At 44.2% G+C, this 17,055-nt stretch overlaps 1 pseudogene; it reads right to left on the reverse strand.

Moving 5' to 3' along the window:
• Positions 1–592: 592 nt before the first annotated feature.
• LOC136119235 (riboflavin kinase pseudogene) lies at positions 593–1,048 on the reverse strand (annotated as a pseudogene).
• Positions 1,049–17,055: the final 16,007 nt, after the last annotated feature.

Genomic DNA, 17,055 nt, shown 5'->3' on the forward strand with positions numbered 1-17,055 from the left:
CAGCTGTAACAAAAATGGAACACAGTACAATGATTTGAGCCCTTAAAGGAAATGACTAACTAAAATGAAATTTCACAAGTCTTCATGTCTGTAATAATATATGAATGCACAAAATATCAAAAATACGAAGTCTGGATTTTTCCCCTCAGGTTTGTAATAAACTGTCAAACCTCTGCTTAATATAGTTACTTTTATGAGCCTTCTGATTGGCAGAGCATGCTATGCAGGTACATGCATGCTAGAATTTTACCATGAGAATTATAGCTCTCATCTCAGACTAGTGACTTGCCTGTTACCCATATTTATATATATTTCATTTCCATTATAAAACACTTAAGACCTTTCTAGTGGTACATTTTAATCAACATATTACATAAAAAAGAATCCTGATTTTTAAAATGAGCCTCTTTAGTACTGTAACATGATGGGTTTAATTGAATAGCTGGAACATAATATGGTAACTACATTGTACTGTTTAATTCACAGCTGTAGGAAAACATTTGATTTTAAAAATATAACCAAGATGAAGCTGTAGAGTTATGAGCAGTAAAATATTAGAAAACAGTGAATGAATAAATAAGATGCTTTTGCTTCAGTGGCCATTCATTATTTTGCTTTTAGGAACCTGGAAGAAATTGTCTTCTTTGAGTTTCAAATGTTCTGGTAAATCTAGTCGTTTCTTAGCTTCCTCAATATCACCTTGAATTGCTGAAATAAGTGACTCTAAAGAATCAAAGTTCTTTTCTGGTCTGAGGTAGCCAACGATGGCCACGTTGAGAATTTCCTCTTTGAAAGTATGCATGATATTAGTTTCCATGGACTTTTTTGTATTCTTGTAGTATGGGTTCCATTCTATGCTCACCACCATCTTATGGGCATCTCCACTTCCAACACTGGCCCAACCATAATATATGCCAGTGGATGCATCAGCTGGAAGATTATCTACTACTGGTTCAGGAAAGTTAGCTGTAGGGATGCCCTGCTGCTTGGGGCCGCGACCGAAGCCCCGCACCAGCTGGCCGCGGCAGAAGTACGGCAGGTGCCTCATGACGCCGTCCGCTCGGGGTGCGGGCTGCGGTCCAGTCCGAACGTCCGGCGGAGCTGCCGTCGAGGCGGTGCCCGGACCCCCTCCCCGGACCATCCGGGGGACAGGGGCGGGAGCTCCACAGGCCGGGCGGCCGGGCAAGCGCACAGGCGTACTACAGGCCGAGCAGCGCGGACAACACGCCGCGGCGAGACGCTCACGCCACTGACCGAACAGAAGGTGCCGGGCGACTCAGACGCTGCGTCTGGGCTCCGGAACGCCGGTCGACAGCTGAAGGATGGCTGTGGGCCGGGAGCGGAGCTGGGGCGGGCCGGCTTGGGAGCACCCCCCAGCCCACCGAGCGCCGCGGGCCTACGCACTCTGCCCAGGCCGAGCCGATACTTAGGTTTTAATCACACAACAAATCTTGGCCTGCTGCAAAGTAAAAACCAGGAAGAGAGTGTGTGATCCATCTTTAAAACTCACCAGCTAACACCCTGAAGAAACAGAAAGGTAGCTAAGCATTCCTAACCAGACACCACCAATGAACAGTTATATGAATATGTGGCGGGCACATTCTGGATCATAATGCAGCAGAGGATCTCATTCATTTCACTGCAAAGCTTATTGTAACGAAAACCGAGACCCTACTTTCTGACCAGCCTGTTTCTACAACATGCATACTTCACTTTCTTGGTTTTCAACTGGAGGTGAGAAACAATGTTTTGAGAGTATCTGACACCTTCAATAAAAAAGAAGGCAACAAGAAAATGTGCTGAGAGATTCTTCTCTAGTCCAGGAAACCTAAATAAAAGTCTCAAACCAAACACCACTGACACAGTTGCAGCACTCAGAAAAGTCGGTAGCACTTGCCTAGTAATAATCTAGACTCCACAGAGTGCTCTCTTAGGGACATAGGTTCCTTTCCTTTCTTCTTACATTCATAACCGATTTTTGTGATCATTGTTAAACATTTAACTGGATTGATTCAACTGACCGGCTACATTTTGACAGCTCAAAGTACCAAGTTATTTAATTAACTCATTTTCAATTAACATAGTTGCTGCTAACCTGGTGTAAATTAAGTCTCCTCAGACTCTAGAAAAAGAGAGAAAGGAGGCCAATGGGACTGAGATTGCTATTGCATATCCCCTGCTGTCAGAAGTTTCCAGTTCAGGTCAGACCCATAAAAGAATGTCTTTTTTGTGGTTAAGTGTTAACTGGCAGCCAGGTGCTAAGACAGTGCTGAATCAGCCAAGAAGAGAGGGAGTAAAAGGAAGAAGAAAGTTTGGTTTATAGGCTGAAGTGAGCAAAGGAAACAGAGCCTGGCGAGAGTTATATATTGCTCCAGGCGGGCACAGGTGGATGGAACTGCAGGCCAGGTCAGAAAGAGAGAAAGATTTATGTTCTGTGCAAACAAAAGGCCAGAAGAAAAATCACCAATCCGGTTGGGCAGCTCTGAAGTGAAGGAAACAGCTGTTCATACAGTGAGGGAATGGTCAGGTAAGACGAGCTGGAAATAGTCATCAGAAGGCCATCTGCTGACCTGGGAAGGCATGCCCTCGAGGCACGGAACAAATCCTGTCCTCCAGGAGGCCACGCGGAGGGGCCAGTACTGGCCAGGCCAGGAAACAATGCCAGGACGAGGCATTAAAGTTACATGAGCCTCATGTAAGAAGTTGCCTGGCGAGTTTACTTCCGAATGTGAAGTCGAGTGGAAACACAATGTTTTCTTCTTTGAGAACTTGGCATACCCACTCCACCGGGCCTCTCTGTAAAGCAAGAATGCGGAGAGGTAGTTCATCAAATGCCAGTGCCCCGTTACCCATCACCTTCTCCGGAGGCTGCCGCTCCACCCCTCCTGGACACTGGTGGGGGTAGCCGTCAGCTTGGGGCAGCTTCTGGCTTGGGGACAGTGCCACAGCACCCCAAGAACTTGTGGCCTAAGTGGGGAGAGTGGATGGGAGGTGGCCTTTGACCATGGAAGACAGCCTGCTGGGCAATAGGATGGGCAAGCCAGAAGGGGCACAGAAAGGCAGGCGGAAATGAGAGCAGGAACTGGCAATGACCTTGCATTAATGGGCAGCATACCCCACTGAAATAAAGGCTGGCATGAGTGGGGCTTTGCTCTAAGGAAGCCGGCAGCAGCTGGGTCCTACCAATACTAATGAGCGTCATTATATCCCTTGTACAAACGAGCCAAATTTCAGACAAAAGGTGGGAGAGAGAAAAGATTTATATCATAACACAAAATACAAAATGTATGACCAAATGTCATGAAAGAACCAACTGATAATTGGTGGGACAGCAAAGGCAATCAGAAGAAAGCACTGTTTGTCCAGAGTACTAAGATTAATAAGAGTGAGTGTTGTGGCATTATTAGTGACCAAAATACAAAGCTGAAGTCAAACCCCTTGACCACCCTCCCGTCTCTCTCCCCTACCCCATATTTCAATATCTATGTCCTCATGGTGTTATAATTTACACACACATACAATACATATTCATATACGTAGGAAGAGTGAAGGTAGTAACATTTGTTGAATCCTTATTATATGCCAAACACTCTTCTATATCCTTTACACGTATTAACTCATTCAGTCTTCACAACATGCCTAAGAGGTAGAAACTATTTCTATCCTCATTTCACAGATAAGAAAATGAAGCACAGAGAGCATATGCCACATAACACAGCTGGTAAGTATCTGAGCTGAGATCTGAACCAGGCATTCTGGGTCCTGAGTTAGCATCTTCATTTGAGTTCCTGAAATCTCAGACCAAGGACTTTGGTGATAAGTGGTTAATTATCAGTGCTGAGCTCCTCACATCCAGCCCTCTCCAGACTCCAGTCCTCAAACCTACTGCTCTCTGAGGTGCTATCCCCTCATCTCTGTCCATTCAGATCCTTCTTTTTCTTCATGTCCCAGCTCAAGACTCAGGAGGTTACCCAGCTGCCGTGCCAAACCATTTTCTCTTCCTCCTCAGCTGACAGTGAGATTACATTTCCCGGTCTCTTTCATTTAAGGATGGCCATGTAACAGGCTCTAACAAGTGGAATTTCAGCACAGTGACACATGCCACTTCCAGGCCTAGCTTATGAAACTCTGCATGTGGAGCCCTCCTTCTAGTTTGAGGCAGATAAGCATGGAGCCCTGGGAAGCCACATGCTGAAGCCAGTGACGCCATTTGATAGACGGTCCTGATCCCTGATCCCCGCTTAGAGGAGGGCCACCCACTAATCAGGAACTCCCACGTGGGTCCTCATGTAAGTGGGAAATAGACTTCCGGCCATCATGTTGGAATCATCGCAACTAGGAGTTTGTTTACTGTAACAGCCATCATCACTCTAACTAATATGAACTTTGATGGATCCACCTCTACACTAGGCTCTGTGTTTGTAAGCTGGTTCCTGACCTTAAAGAATCCACAGAAAAGGGCTTCCCTGATGGCGCATTGCTTAACAATCCACCTGCCAATGCAGGGGACATGGGTTCAAGCCCTGGTCTGGGAAGATCCCACATGCTGTGGAGCAACTAAGGCCGTGCACCACAACTACTGAGCCTATGCTCTAGAGCCCGTGAGCCACAACTACTGAGCCTGCATGCCACAACTACTGAAGCCCGTGTGCCTAGAGCCCGTGCTCCGCAACAAGAGAAGCCACCGCGATGAGAAGCCCACGCACCGCAACAAAGAGTAGCCCCTGCTTACCGCAACTAGAGAAAGCCCGCGCGCAGCAATGAAGACCCAATGCAGCCAAAAATAAATAAATAAAATAAATAAATTTTTTTAAGTTTTCAAAAAACAAAAGAATCACAGAAAAGAGGGAAAAGAGATAAAAAACATAAATAGAATATTAAAATGTTGCAATAACAGAATGTCTAATATTTTGTGGGAATACTGCTAAAAGCATGAAGTCTGGAAAAGCCATTAGAAATACAGTGACAGTAGAGGAAGAGGCGGAGTTAGCATCTCTCCCTGATAAACCCAGCCCATTCGTTCCATCCTAGTGAGGATACTGGGCCTCACTTTATGTTATATGGTGAAAACTGTCCTAGAAAAGCCAATTCTGGTGCCTATCATGCCCACCAGCTCTGTTCAAGGGACATGCCCCCTTTGTGCCCCAAACGAAGAGAATATGCCTCAAGCGCTGCCTTAAGCATGTCTGTGCCCCTAATTAGACCAAGGGTGGCCCAATCTCCAGGTTGACTTCAGTCCACTGGGGTGGTCTGATGTCACACTGTGCCCAGTGGTAATTAACTAGGCCATTCAGATTCTCCCACTCTGGAAGATGAATGAGGGAACCTCGAAGGAATTAGCCTATTGGAGCAGGATGAAAAAGAAGAAGGAAGGCAGAGCAGACTGGAACACAGGCTGTGTGTTCACAGCCTGTAATCTCACTGTCAGCCGAGGAGGAATGAGAATGCAGATCCCGCCACTGAGGGGCACGTTGGTCAGCTGCTTAGTGGCAAGCAGCAGATGGACTCTGGCTGATTGAAGCAGAAAAGGGATTTGTTAAAAGGGTAACAGAGAGCTCACAGAAGCCCTCTTAGCCTGGACTGCTATTACATTCCATAGACTGGGTGGCTTAAACAAGAGGCATTCATTTCTCATGACTCTAGAGACTGGAAGTCCAAGACCGAGGTGCCAGCAGATTTGGTTCCTGGGGAGGAGAACCCGATCCTGACTTGCAGACAGCCACCTTCTTGCTGTGCCTTTCCATGGCAGGGTCGAGGGAGCTCTCTTGTCTCTTCCTCTTATAAGGGCACTAATGCCATCAGAGGGACCACACTCTCATGACCTCATCGAAACCTAATCACCTCCCAAAGGCCTCACCTCCAAATACTGTCATTGGGGTATATGGCTTCAACATATGAATCTACATAAACATTCATTCCATAACAGCCTCGAAAACAGAGCTAGGCTTGGGGGTTCTGCTGCCAGGAACCACAGCCAAAATCACTCTCTAGTTATGCCCCATAATCCTCTGCCTTCCACCACTCAGTGGAGGGACTTGTCCCATTAGCACCAGTGCGCCAGGCACTGCCCTGTTCATCTTCTGTCCCACCTTCTGCCAGGATCATTTCTGACCACATCTGATCCCCCTACAAGAACAGTAGTAGATCTGTCTCTCTATGCCTCTCATGGCCCCATCAGGAGTCTTCAGCCTAGTGGTTAAATGAATGCATCAATATCTAATGAATAAAAAGAATTTCCATTTAATATGACAGCTGCCTAAAGTAATAAAGCTGCAATAACAGTAGCTACAATGTATTGGGTATTTACTAAGTGCCAGTAAATTCTTCAGTACTTGATGTGCAGTCTCTCATTTAATCTTTACAGTAACCTCGTAAGGAAAGCATTATTATTACCTCCATTTTACAGAGGCAGAGGTGTGGACTTAGGGAGGTAAGTAACTTGCCCAGTTTCACTCAACAAGTAAATTAGAGGAATAGGATTCAAGCTGTTGATAATGTCTCCAAAGCTCACGCTCATTACACTTTTAGATCATCTAAAATAGACCCTACCCAGCACCTGCTCATGTTAAATGCCACCAAGATAAGAAAAAAAATTCCCATAGTCCATTTCTTTCCCCACTCACTGTTCCCTCCTCCCAAGAAAGTTAATAATGGAAAGACACATGACATATCCACCACAGATTACTGTCAGTCCATTCAGCTAATTTCAAAAAAGATGATGCTAATTATTAGACATAATGAAAACTTGCTCTTCAACCACAATCCAAGGGGAATAGTCCAATTGATTAACAGGGATTTCAAACCACGCATTCAATTTCTCCTGCTCATGTTATAATGGATGGGAAAAATTGGTTTGTAGACAGAGATTTTTGAGAGCTAAGTGTCTAAGACACTGAAGGGAGCCACCTCATTAAGTCCTAGGCCTGGTTAGGCAGGCTCTCGAAACCAGAGGCAAAGCCAACGGCAGGTAAACTCACTACAGGCATTATTTAATGAAAGTCTGCACTTTATCAGAGCATTCTTCCTGAGTCCTAGATTTTTTTGCATGTTTTTTTCTTTTTCTTTCTTTTTTAACCATTCGTTAGTCTTTAAAAAATGCAGCATTGAAGCAGTTAAAAATAAATCTAGGATTTGCAGAACAATAAGAACTTAATCATGGCGGCAAACTAAACCTCAGGGACAATTTTAGTCTCCAAGTTAAAATATGGTGTCTCTGAGTAAATTGACTTTTCACAGAATACTCTAACATAATGAATAGTCAGGCACTCCAAGAGAAGCTCCTGGGTATTGGTCCAGAGCCCACAACCAGCAGAAAGATCATGGTGTATGTTGAAAAAAATTACCCATTCTAAAGGTCCTCGGCTATCTTGAATATTTTATTAGAAACCTTTTTGTGGTGGAGACCAACTGGGAGCTCTTTCTCCAAGAAGCGAGCTGTCAACGGTAGGAGAATTGAAATCCAGACCAAGTCAAGCTTAATTAGATCTCCCCCCACCTCCAACCTCACATTTCTGGTATATTCTTTGCTGACCATGAAACTTGATAAACAATAATACATTGGGATTTGTTCCCCCTAACCTTTCAAAAAGAAAAGTGCAATTGTGGACAGGTGGAGAAAGAAAATAAAAATGTTGTGGCAGATTTCAAGACTCTAGACAAAATATTAGCTGAATGCTGCTAATAATGTAATCACAATAATGTGATCAGAAAACTCACAGAGGTGCCTCAAGGGTGGCACTGGGCAAGGAGCAATTCAGATCCGTGAGTAAATAGTTTCTGAGTCTCTGCTTTAAGGCCAGCACTTGCTGGGCAACACAGGGAAAGTGACCATATATTCCGGATTTTATGAGAAAAATCTCAATGTCAAGTCTCCTCTTCCCTCATCCCTGCACATCCACGTGGTCTCATTTAAAGCACATGTCCCAACTCTGGGTTCAGAAAATATGATTGCTGAAAGGATGGTGGATATAACTCACTGTACATGAGGAGTTAGTACTATAGTTACTGCAGTAAAGGCACTGAGTGTGGGTGGCAGAGCTGGGAGATCATCATTCCTTACACCAAGCTCACTTTTACGGATTGCTATTTTCTGTTTTGTAGCTTTACATTTTTCTAAATCCTTAAATACGACAACTTCCCTTCTTTGTAATTTGGCAAAGTGCAGGAGTTCATATAACATTTCGCTTGCCTCATATTTTCAGACAACTTTCTATTAATAGCATTATTTGTGATATAGCCTTCTTTTGAGGACACCCCTTCTACCCTTTGCAATAAATTTTACAGTGCTGTATTTCAAAAACAATTTAATAGGAGCCTGGTTTCTTTTGAAAAATGTGTGCATATCCAATTTTCCCTTAGTTTCACAATACACAACACATCTGCTATTTCAATGATAACAGATGTTATACTTGAAATTGTAATAACTTGTGAGTTAACTGTATTCAAAACTTTATAGTTACACACGTTCCAATAACTTAATCCTCTACCATTATCTCTTCAAATTGATTTAGCTCTGCAGAAGTTGGAGAAAATCAAATATTCATTGTGTTTGCTTTGTGCATGTATACAAAAATCACATCATGATTTATCTCTCCTGGTATTAATCCTGTCTTCTTTGGAAAGATGGGGTAAAAATCATAACAGGATCAACAATCCCTCTTCTCTTTACTCATAAAGATAAATTTCATAGGCAATTCAGGATTCATATGCATGCATCTATGTACAAGCTTTTTTATGGATTTGTAGGGGCCCTATAAATCCATTCTGCATTTCTAGCCATTTACCGTTTAAATAAATGACCTTTCCTCTTATCTCAGGGGCACAAGCCTACCCCCATTTGGCCATTTTATCTTTTATTAGGGAAACACCTCTCTTCTCCCAAAGCAGACTACTTTTTTCTCTCAAGCTTCCCTTTTGTCTTTTTTTTTTCTCCCAAATCCAGAGATTACAAACCCTGTGCTGAAATGTGTGGGTTACAATGACATACGCACAAATAGACAGTGGGCCAGTATAGTGGGGGGTCTGAAGGAGCATGCTAAAGTCAGGAGAGCCTCCACCTTCTAGAATTTTCCATACCAGTAGAGAGCAGAAGACTTGTGCAACAACCATGAGTAAAACTACTCCTGGGAGCTGTTTGAATGAGAACATATGCTAAGGGGGTCCAGGGAGGGCTGGGGGCCCAGCAGGGCATCATAAGGGAGCACGGCCTGGAGTTGGGCCTTGGGAAATGCTGGGATTTTGAAAGGCTGAAACCCAGGGAGAGGGTACCCCCAATAATGCCAAGGCTCAGTAAGGACTGTGTGAGAGGGATGTGAGCAGAGGGGAGTCTGGCCTCTCTTTTGGCTGATCTACCCCAGCAAGAGGGCCATGCTCTTGTCAATTTCCAATCTCTTCCTTGCACTTCCCTCTGAACAAAAGATAAAGAAAACACTGGTCTTTTCACATATGCTTCACCAAACACATAGCCCCAAAAGTCACCAGCTGGACAGGCCTGGGTAGGAGAGAAACTCCTGAGGTGAGGAGAGCCTAAGCGCCCGTCACTCACTGGGTCCCAATTTTGTTTTGGCCTGTGGGCTGTACTAACTTCAGAAAATTAGTTCCATTATGCTCAGCTCATTCCCAGACCAACTTGCCACATCTAGCACACATCCTCTAGGGATTTCCCCCCAAATACCAGACCAATGAGTGCTCAAACAACATGAGTGTCACTACAGATATTTACAAGTGGAGAGAAAGCGCTGCTTGAGATGGGGACAGAAAATTAACTACCAAGTTAAGTATTAAAGGCTTCAGTCTCATCCTCTGTGTGGAGAGGCAATAGGGCACAGCAGGCTTTACAGCTAGACTGCCTGGGTTCAAGTCCCAGCTCGGCCACTTTCATGCACTTTTGACTTCTCTGTGTCTCAGCTCCCTTCATGTATAAAATGGGTGTGATAATAATACTTAACCTCATTGGGTTATTGTAGGGATTACAAGAGATGAAATGTGTAATGTTCTCAGAACAGTACAGAGCATCCAGTATTGATGCTATATCTGTTATTATTATTGGGGCCATGGCCCTTCATTAGTGCTCCTATTAAAGAGCTAGAGTCCTCGCAGCCCACTGACCCAGTGCAGTGAGCCCTTCCACTCTTGCCCTGAGGTTGTTCCCTGGCCTTTGCCCTGATACTCCCGCTTGGATCTCTTTCGATCTGAGTGATGTGTTAGGCGACAAATTCTGTTTTGCAGATTTAGTCCCTCTTACTGTCTTTTGACTAGCGCTCATTTCTCCAGAAAATGTAGCTTTTCCTGCAAATGCAGCTCTGGGCCCAGCAGGCACACAATGAAGGCCAGGTGAATTGAGGTTGGCCGTTCTGTTTTCACAAGCAGGCTCTTCTCAGCCTAGACCATGTCACTGTTAATGATGGATTGGTAACCATTTCCTCACTTGTCATAAAGTCTTTGTGTGGGATATGATAGATTTCATGCTATTCTTAAGGACAAGTGAAAATAATATGAGCTATGTGTGTTACCTGAGTAACGAAGTATCAATATTAGGTCTTTTTAAAAAATCAGAAACAAGGGGAAACAAATATTAGGTAATACTTGTAAAGAAATTCTCCTGGGGACAGGAAGACTCAAAGAATATGAGGTTTAATTCTAAATTCAGTGGTGTTAGCAAGTCTGCCTTGCTCGAATGTGCAAAAAGCATTTGTAGAGCATATACCCCATCTGTGCACACCCACCATGGTGTTTTGCTTAATCTTCATGCCCCTGTGAAGGGGCTCACTGTTACTGAAAAGAAAAAGCAGGGCTGAGTACAAATGCCCTGAAAGCACCAACAAGGGACCAGGGAATGGGGTGGGGGTCACCCAAGGGAACTCTCATTCCATAAAAGGAAAACAAAGATAAAGTAATGGGACCATAGAGTAGCTGGTGTGATTGGCATTTGGAGGGAAGAGGGCAAAGACCTGGCCATAGAGGAGTCTGGAAACACAACTGTGAAGGTCTCCATGGCCCCACTGAGACACAAGGGAGTGAAGAGACAGATGTCTCTGCTTTCCTTCTAATTCTTAGAAGATTCTAACTCTTCATTTGGGTGCCAGGTGCTTGAATTCAGCAGGAAGACATGGATTCTTAACCTTTGGGCCACCTTAACTCTTAGGAAAGACCAGTAAATAAGCCTGCAGGATCTCTTGGATGAATTCTGAGTAAGTTCTGGTGACAGCTAGATGTTCACGTGAAGTTCCAAGGTGAGACTGTAGAAAACTTTGACTTGGGTAACGGGTCCTTTCTGGTTTTTTGCTCCACACTTACTACTTGATAAATTCCTCTTTCAACAAAGTTCAGTTTTGATTCTTCTACTTTGTCAACTCTTCACTCAGATCTGTGGTTCTTTATGGAACCGCCACCAATTTTAACAATTTCTGTCCATCTGCGGCAGATACCAGGGACACCCCCAGACCAAAGGATCCTGTGTGTGCTGAGGGTTCTTAGTGCTGTTTCTCCCAGAGGGCAGCTGAGCCGAGGACCACAGCTCTGCTCCTGCTTAGAACCCAAGGTCTAATCTCCTGCAACATGAAGGGTCTCGGGGAACACATTCTACAGTCAGGGTGTTCACAGCTATGTGCATGGTTACAGAGCCAGCTTTCTACAGTTTAACACAGGTTGCCTTTTTTTTTTTTGCTCCACCTTGCATCTCCCTCAGCTCAACTAAGTTCTCTCCGTACTAAAGAAAGCGAGCTTCCCCCTGGCTCTGTGCTCAGGGATGGTCCCTGTTTTAGGCCTTTGCTACCTCAAGCTGGGTGTTCTCTGTGTCCAGGGCTTTGGCCCAGAATCTATCCAGCTGGATGGTTTCCCAGGCTCAGATCATGCCTTTTGAGCTTCTATCCCTGCTCTTGTTTTGACTTCCTGCTCCATCCTGTACATGCTGTTTGCCTGGTTCAGACCCAGAGCCTTGTCCAACCCAAGTTGTCTCTTGCACCATCAATCCCATCTCCTGCCACCCATCCCTGGCTCATCACCACAACAGTATTCTCAAAAACCCACATGCCTGGACTATTTCTTCTGTCGAGCAAAGAGGCACATAATGATGGCACACACAATCCTTCGTGGAGAACCTAACACAGGTCAGGCAGTTTTCCAAAGATGGAAAGGGCAATCATCACCCTCAAGAGGCTACAATCCAGTGGGAGAGATAGAGGATTAATAGAAAATTATAACTCAGGGCTGAAAAATGCTAAGATGGTGTTAGAAATAGAGTGTGATGTTTGCACAGAGAAGGGTAGCTAAGCCAGCATTGAGACAGTGAGGAAGGCTTCTCTGAGAAGGAAGGAAGGAAGGCCTTAAGGAGGATGGAGAGTTAGCTGGGTGAGGGAAAGGGGAGAAAAGAGAAAGGGGTTGTTCTAAGAAAAGAGTTAGCATGTGTAAGGGGCAGGGAAGAAAGGGAGCAGGAATCTGCAACCTGTAGATAATGCAGTTAAGAATGGAGCAAAAATGACAAGTGGGAGTGGTCTAAATTGAGGCTATAGATATAGCCTGAGCTAGACCATGAAAAGTCTTGGCCACAGATTTGAGACTTTATCCAGGGGACATTAGGAAGTCACTCAAGTTGTTTTAAGCTTATGTGATCAACTTGTTTTAGAAGGGTCCCTCTGACTACCATATGGACCTACACTAGAGGGGAGCTAGGTTTGAGGCAAGCAAGTTAGGTAAATAGCCATTTACAGAAGTACTGATGGCCTGAGCTACTGCAGAAGCAATGGAGAGGGACAGGAATGGATAGATTCAGGAAATATGAAGGACTTGATGAGGGACAGGAAGAAATGAGTCACTCCCAGGTTTCTGATTTGGGCAACAGGGAAGACCGTGGTTCTTTTAGCTGGGACAGGGACCTCGAGGAGAAACAGGTTTTGAACCTGAGTTTGAGAAGCCCATGAGACATGCAAGTGGAAGTATCAATCAGCTAGACGTGGACTTAGGAAGTGGGAATTCCACATCACAGAGAACAGCCTGTGCTACCTCCTGGGATAATGAATTCCACAAGTTACCATGCTCTCTGTCTGAAATAAGACTTTCCCCCCTCAACCATCACAGTCTCACATAAAACAACCAAAAGCAGGAAGAAAATAATTCCTCTCCTTGTTCTTTCCCCTATTTTTGTAAGGAAGGAAAATCTTTTTCAAAGGCTCTCCCACCCAAGTCCACCCTTAAGTTTCATCAGACAGAACTTGGTCATGTGGCCAGCCATGGATGGTTTATTCCACTGAAAAAGAGAAATGAAATTGCCATGATTAGCTGTGACCAATCACAATTCAACCCTGAGGCTGGGGGAGGAATCTGCCTTCCTGAGCTTACTGCTGCCCAGGGATAAGTGAACAATAGCCGTGTTCAGGATGAGTTCAGTTATGCCATGGTGGCTTAAAACCACAATGTTTATTTCTCCTTCTTGCTATAGGTCCAGGGCAGGATGATAAGGGGTCTCTGTTCATGGTTACCCCCCCTGGAGTCAGGTTGATGGAAGATCCATCTAGGTCGGTGATTTCTAGATTACACTGGCAGGGGAGGAGAACTCCTAAAGTCTCATACTGGCAATTAAACATTATGGTCTGTACCTAACAGCCAGTAGTCACATGGCCACACTCCGACCACAAGTGGGCCAGGAGTTTCAGTCTCCTAGGTGACTGGAATGAGAGGAGAGTCAGATATTGGAAAGCAAGCAGCACTGATGTCTACCAAATCTGCAATCCCTAGCAAATCCAGAGAACGTCCTGGTGTGGGAAACTACTATCTCCTGGGATAACCCATTTCATTTCTGCTCATCCTTGACTGACAAACAATCCATCCTTATAATGAATTAAAAACTCCCTCTACAGCATCTGTCCCTTGTTCTACATACTTATAGAACAATGTTTTTCATCTTTCCCATGACAGACCTTCAACTATTTGAAGATAATTATCATGCCCTCCCAGGTCCTCATTTTTAAAAATTGAATCAAAATTTCAATTAGGAATTCAAAAGTTCAAGTATCTGAAAATAGAGTGACATTGAATTGCAAGTTTGGAAAAAATACAGGAATTTGGATTAACTTCAGAGAAAGAGAACCAAGCTGACGTGTTGGATCAGAGGAAAAGATAATGGATGAGAAAGCAAGTTCCTACCTGAAACTGCAAACAGAGAACCAAATAATAGAAGGTATCTTTTCTTCCTTGGACTCACATTAACCGTGAAATTCTCATTCCTTGTTTGCCATTTAACTTCCAGCCTGATAGAATAAGGATATTTCTGCAGTTACCTTCCTTGACTGCTGGGGTTAGTACCAATGCAAACATTCAAAAAAACTTGATATCCCTCCAATTCTACTAATTGACTCATCTTGTATTTAGACAAGTGTTATTTGAAACTAAATTAGAGTCTTAAGTCAGATAGAGACTCTTAGAATCTTTGACTAATGAATCTTTCTTTTTCAGAAGTGTTTCTTAATACAGACACTTCACTAAAAAGCCAGGAGAGATGGCAGATACAAGTTCCCTACTTTCTTGGAGGTGCTTGTGAATTGTGGGTTAACAGCATAGCAGGGCAGCCAGTTAACACCTGCCTGTGGATTTACATACTTCCAGCCATATATCATCTCCCACCTGATACAGACTTTGTTGAAACCAGAAATGTTTTACCAGGACTGGAAGGTCAGTCCCATTTGTCAAAGCAGGGACAGTCCCTTTGTCTTAGACAGCCTTATCTGGGTTGTGAAGTCGCTCAAGGACATCATCTGCCTTCCAATTAACAGAGCCTTGAGAAAGTTGAGCTCTGGGTACAGCAGGTCTTCTTACTCGTTTATTTCTAGCATTTACTTTTGTCCTGATTAGTAGGCCAGAGTCTACAGGCTGATAAGACAAAGACACCCATCATTTGAAAGGACCGAAGAGTTAACTGCACCAAAACTAATTGTAATGGGTTTCTGTCATGCTCATTTCATGAAAGGGCCTTGTGAGGTCAGTGGCTAATGTCCAACAGGAGATAACAAACAGCAAATTCATTTTGGCAAATATTTATTGAGCACTTACTATATGGCAGGCACTGGCAGGCACTAGGAACTACAATAAGGGGGCAAACAAGCCTGTCCCCAGCTTTCCTAGAGCTCATATCCTGGAGGGGGAGCCAAGCATCAACCACTGGGTCACATCAATCAGAACGTTCAGGGAGTGCTTACTAAGTGCCTGGCTCTGTTCCACATACTTTACATCTACTCATTAACGTAATCCTTACCACAGTCCTATGAAGCAATTACTATCCTTATCCCCCATTTTACAGATGAGCAAACTGAGTTACAAAGATATGAAGAAACTTGCCTTAGGTCATGTAGCCAGTAAGCAACAGAGCTGGGAATGAAACTCTGGCAGGCAGTCTGGCTTCTAAGGCCATCCTGCCCCTCAACAGACCCAGAAGCCTTTGGAAAAACTTTGAACCACACCCTTCCCAGGCCCTCTGTCTGGGGCTTTCCCCAGTACCTGTTCTACTCATCGCTACACCACATTGCATCAAACTCAGGTGCACACTTACTTTTTTTTTTGACATTTCTGAACTCAGGATGCATCCCGCAATTGATAGCCAAAGTGTAACAGGTGGAGTTGTTATGCAGTTTTTTCTGAGTGGTAGGTAACATAATGGTGCAGCATACAAACGAAGGTGAGTTAGACTCGGTGGAAGATGGTACTTGGTGCTGATCTGCCTACCCCACTGGGAAAACATAGGGCCGGACCAGAGCAGGGCTCCATTGTTGGAGGGAAGAAGTTACTCTCATGTCTCGTGAAGAAAGGAGCATGGAAAGTGATAGGTACAGAGTCATACTCTTAGAGCTGGGGGTGCCTCGGGAAGTACCACGTATAGGAGCAGAAACTGAGGCCTGAGAGCAGAAGCTTTCAAACTCAGGAGTCAGTTCTTGACAGAGACAAACCAGACCAGGTCTCCTGACCTCCACCCTGTTCAGGGCTCCTGCTGTCCTCTGCTCTTCTAGCTAAAATTCTCCTACAAGAAGCCAAACCACAAGAATCCTAAAGCCAGCAGTAGTCAGCAAAGAAGGTCCTGTTTATATTCCTGTTGTTTAAGTAGACTCCTTTGTTCTGACAAAAAAACTCTTGCCTTCAACAAAGGCATTCATAACAATAAATGCATTATTTCCTCCAAGAAAAGGTTCAATTTCACTGCTTTACAGGGACACAGGTTTACCCAGTATTTTCTTCAGTTACACTTCAGATTTGATGTCTCTCAATACGACTTTCCTTGAGCCCAAAACTGATCATTCCCGACCAACCAACAACCACCATTAAGCCATGGGTTTACAAATGGCATCTTTGTTTTTCCCTCCATGGAACTCAGCAGGGGTTGAAGCAGACGCAATATGCAGAGACACATAACATCTTTGAACTCAGGGAAAATGTGATTGTAAAAGCAGCCTTCTCTCCAGTCGAGATTGGACAGAGCAGGAAGGCATTTAGGCTACTTCTGTTGTGCCTTTCATTACGATGCTGCCTGCCAGCATTCTCCCTAAAAATAGTTGTCACGCCAGTGGAGTCCTCACTCTGGCAAAGAGACTGTTCTGCATCAAGATCCTTTTGAGCTGGTTCTTAAGTTACAGGAATTTTAACTAAATTAGAAAGTTTGCCACTTTGTTCCTCATAGAATAGGAGCCAGAGCCAGAGCTCCTGAAACACGGGTTCAGCTCAGTTCTGAGAAACAGGAAAATGTCGCCTTCATGGCTGGGCACAAAAAAATGTTGGAGCTGGAGAGGGGTTAGAACAAATGGAACCTCCTACTTATTAATGCTTGGGTAGTCAATTTCTTCACCCCTCTAATTCCTTCACCACGTGCCTTCCTGCTAATGTTTTATCAGCGCCGGACCACAGAATAATACATGCTATCCTGTATAAAAAGGTAAAGATGCCTTATAAACTAGTTCGGGTGTTTCAAAACACAGCTCCACTTTCTAAAGTGTTTTTATTTATCCACAGATAAGGCTCTAAGGATTCTAGAACGGACAGTAGGAATGCCAAGTAAATAAACAATTCAAAATCTTCTCA

Source organism: Phocoena phocoena, chromosome 2 (genome assembly GCF_963924675.1).
Source record: "Phocoena phocoena chromosome 2, mPhoPho1.1, whole genome shotgun sequence".
Taxonomy (NCBI): Eukaryota; Metazoa; Chordata; class Mammalia; order Artiodactyla; family Phocoenidae; genus Phocoena; species Phocoena phocoena.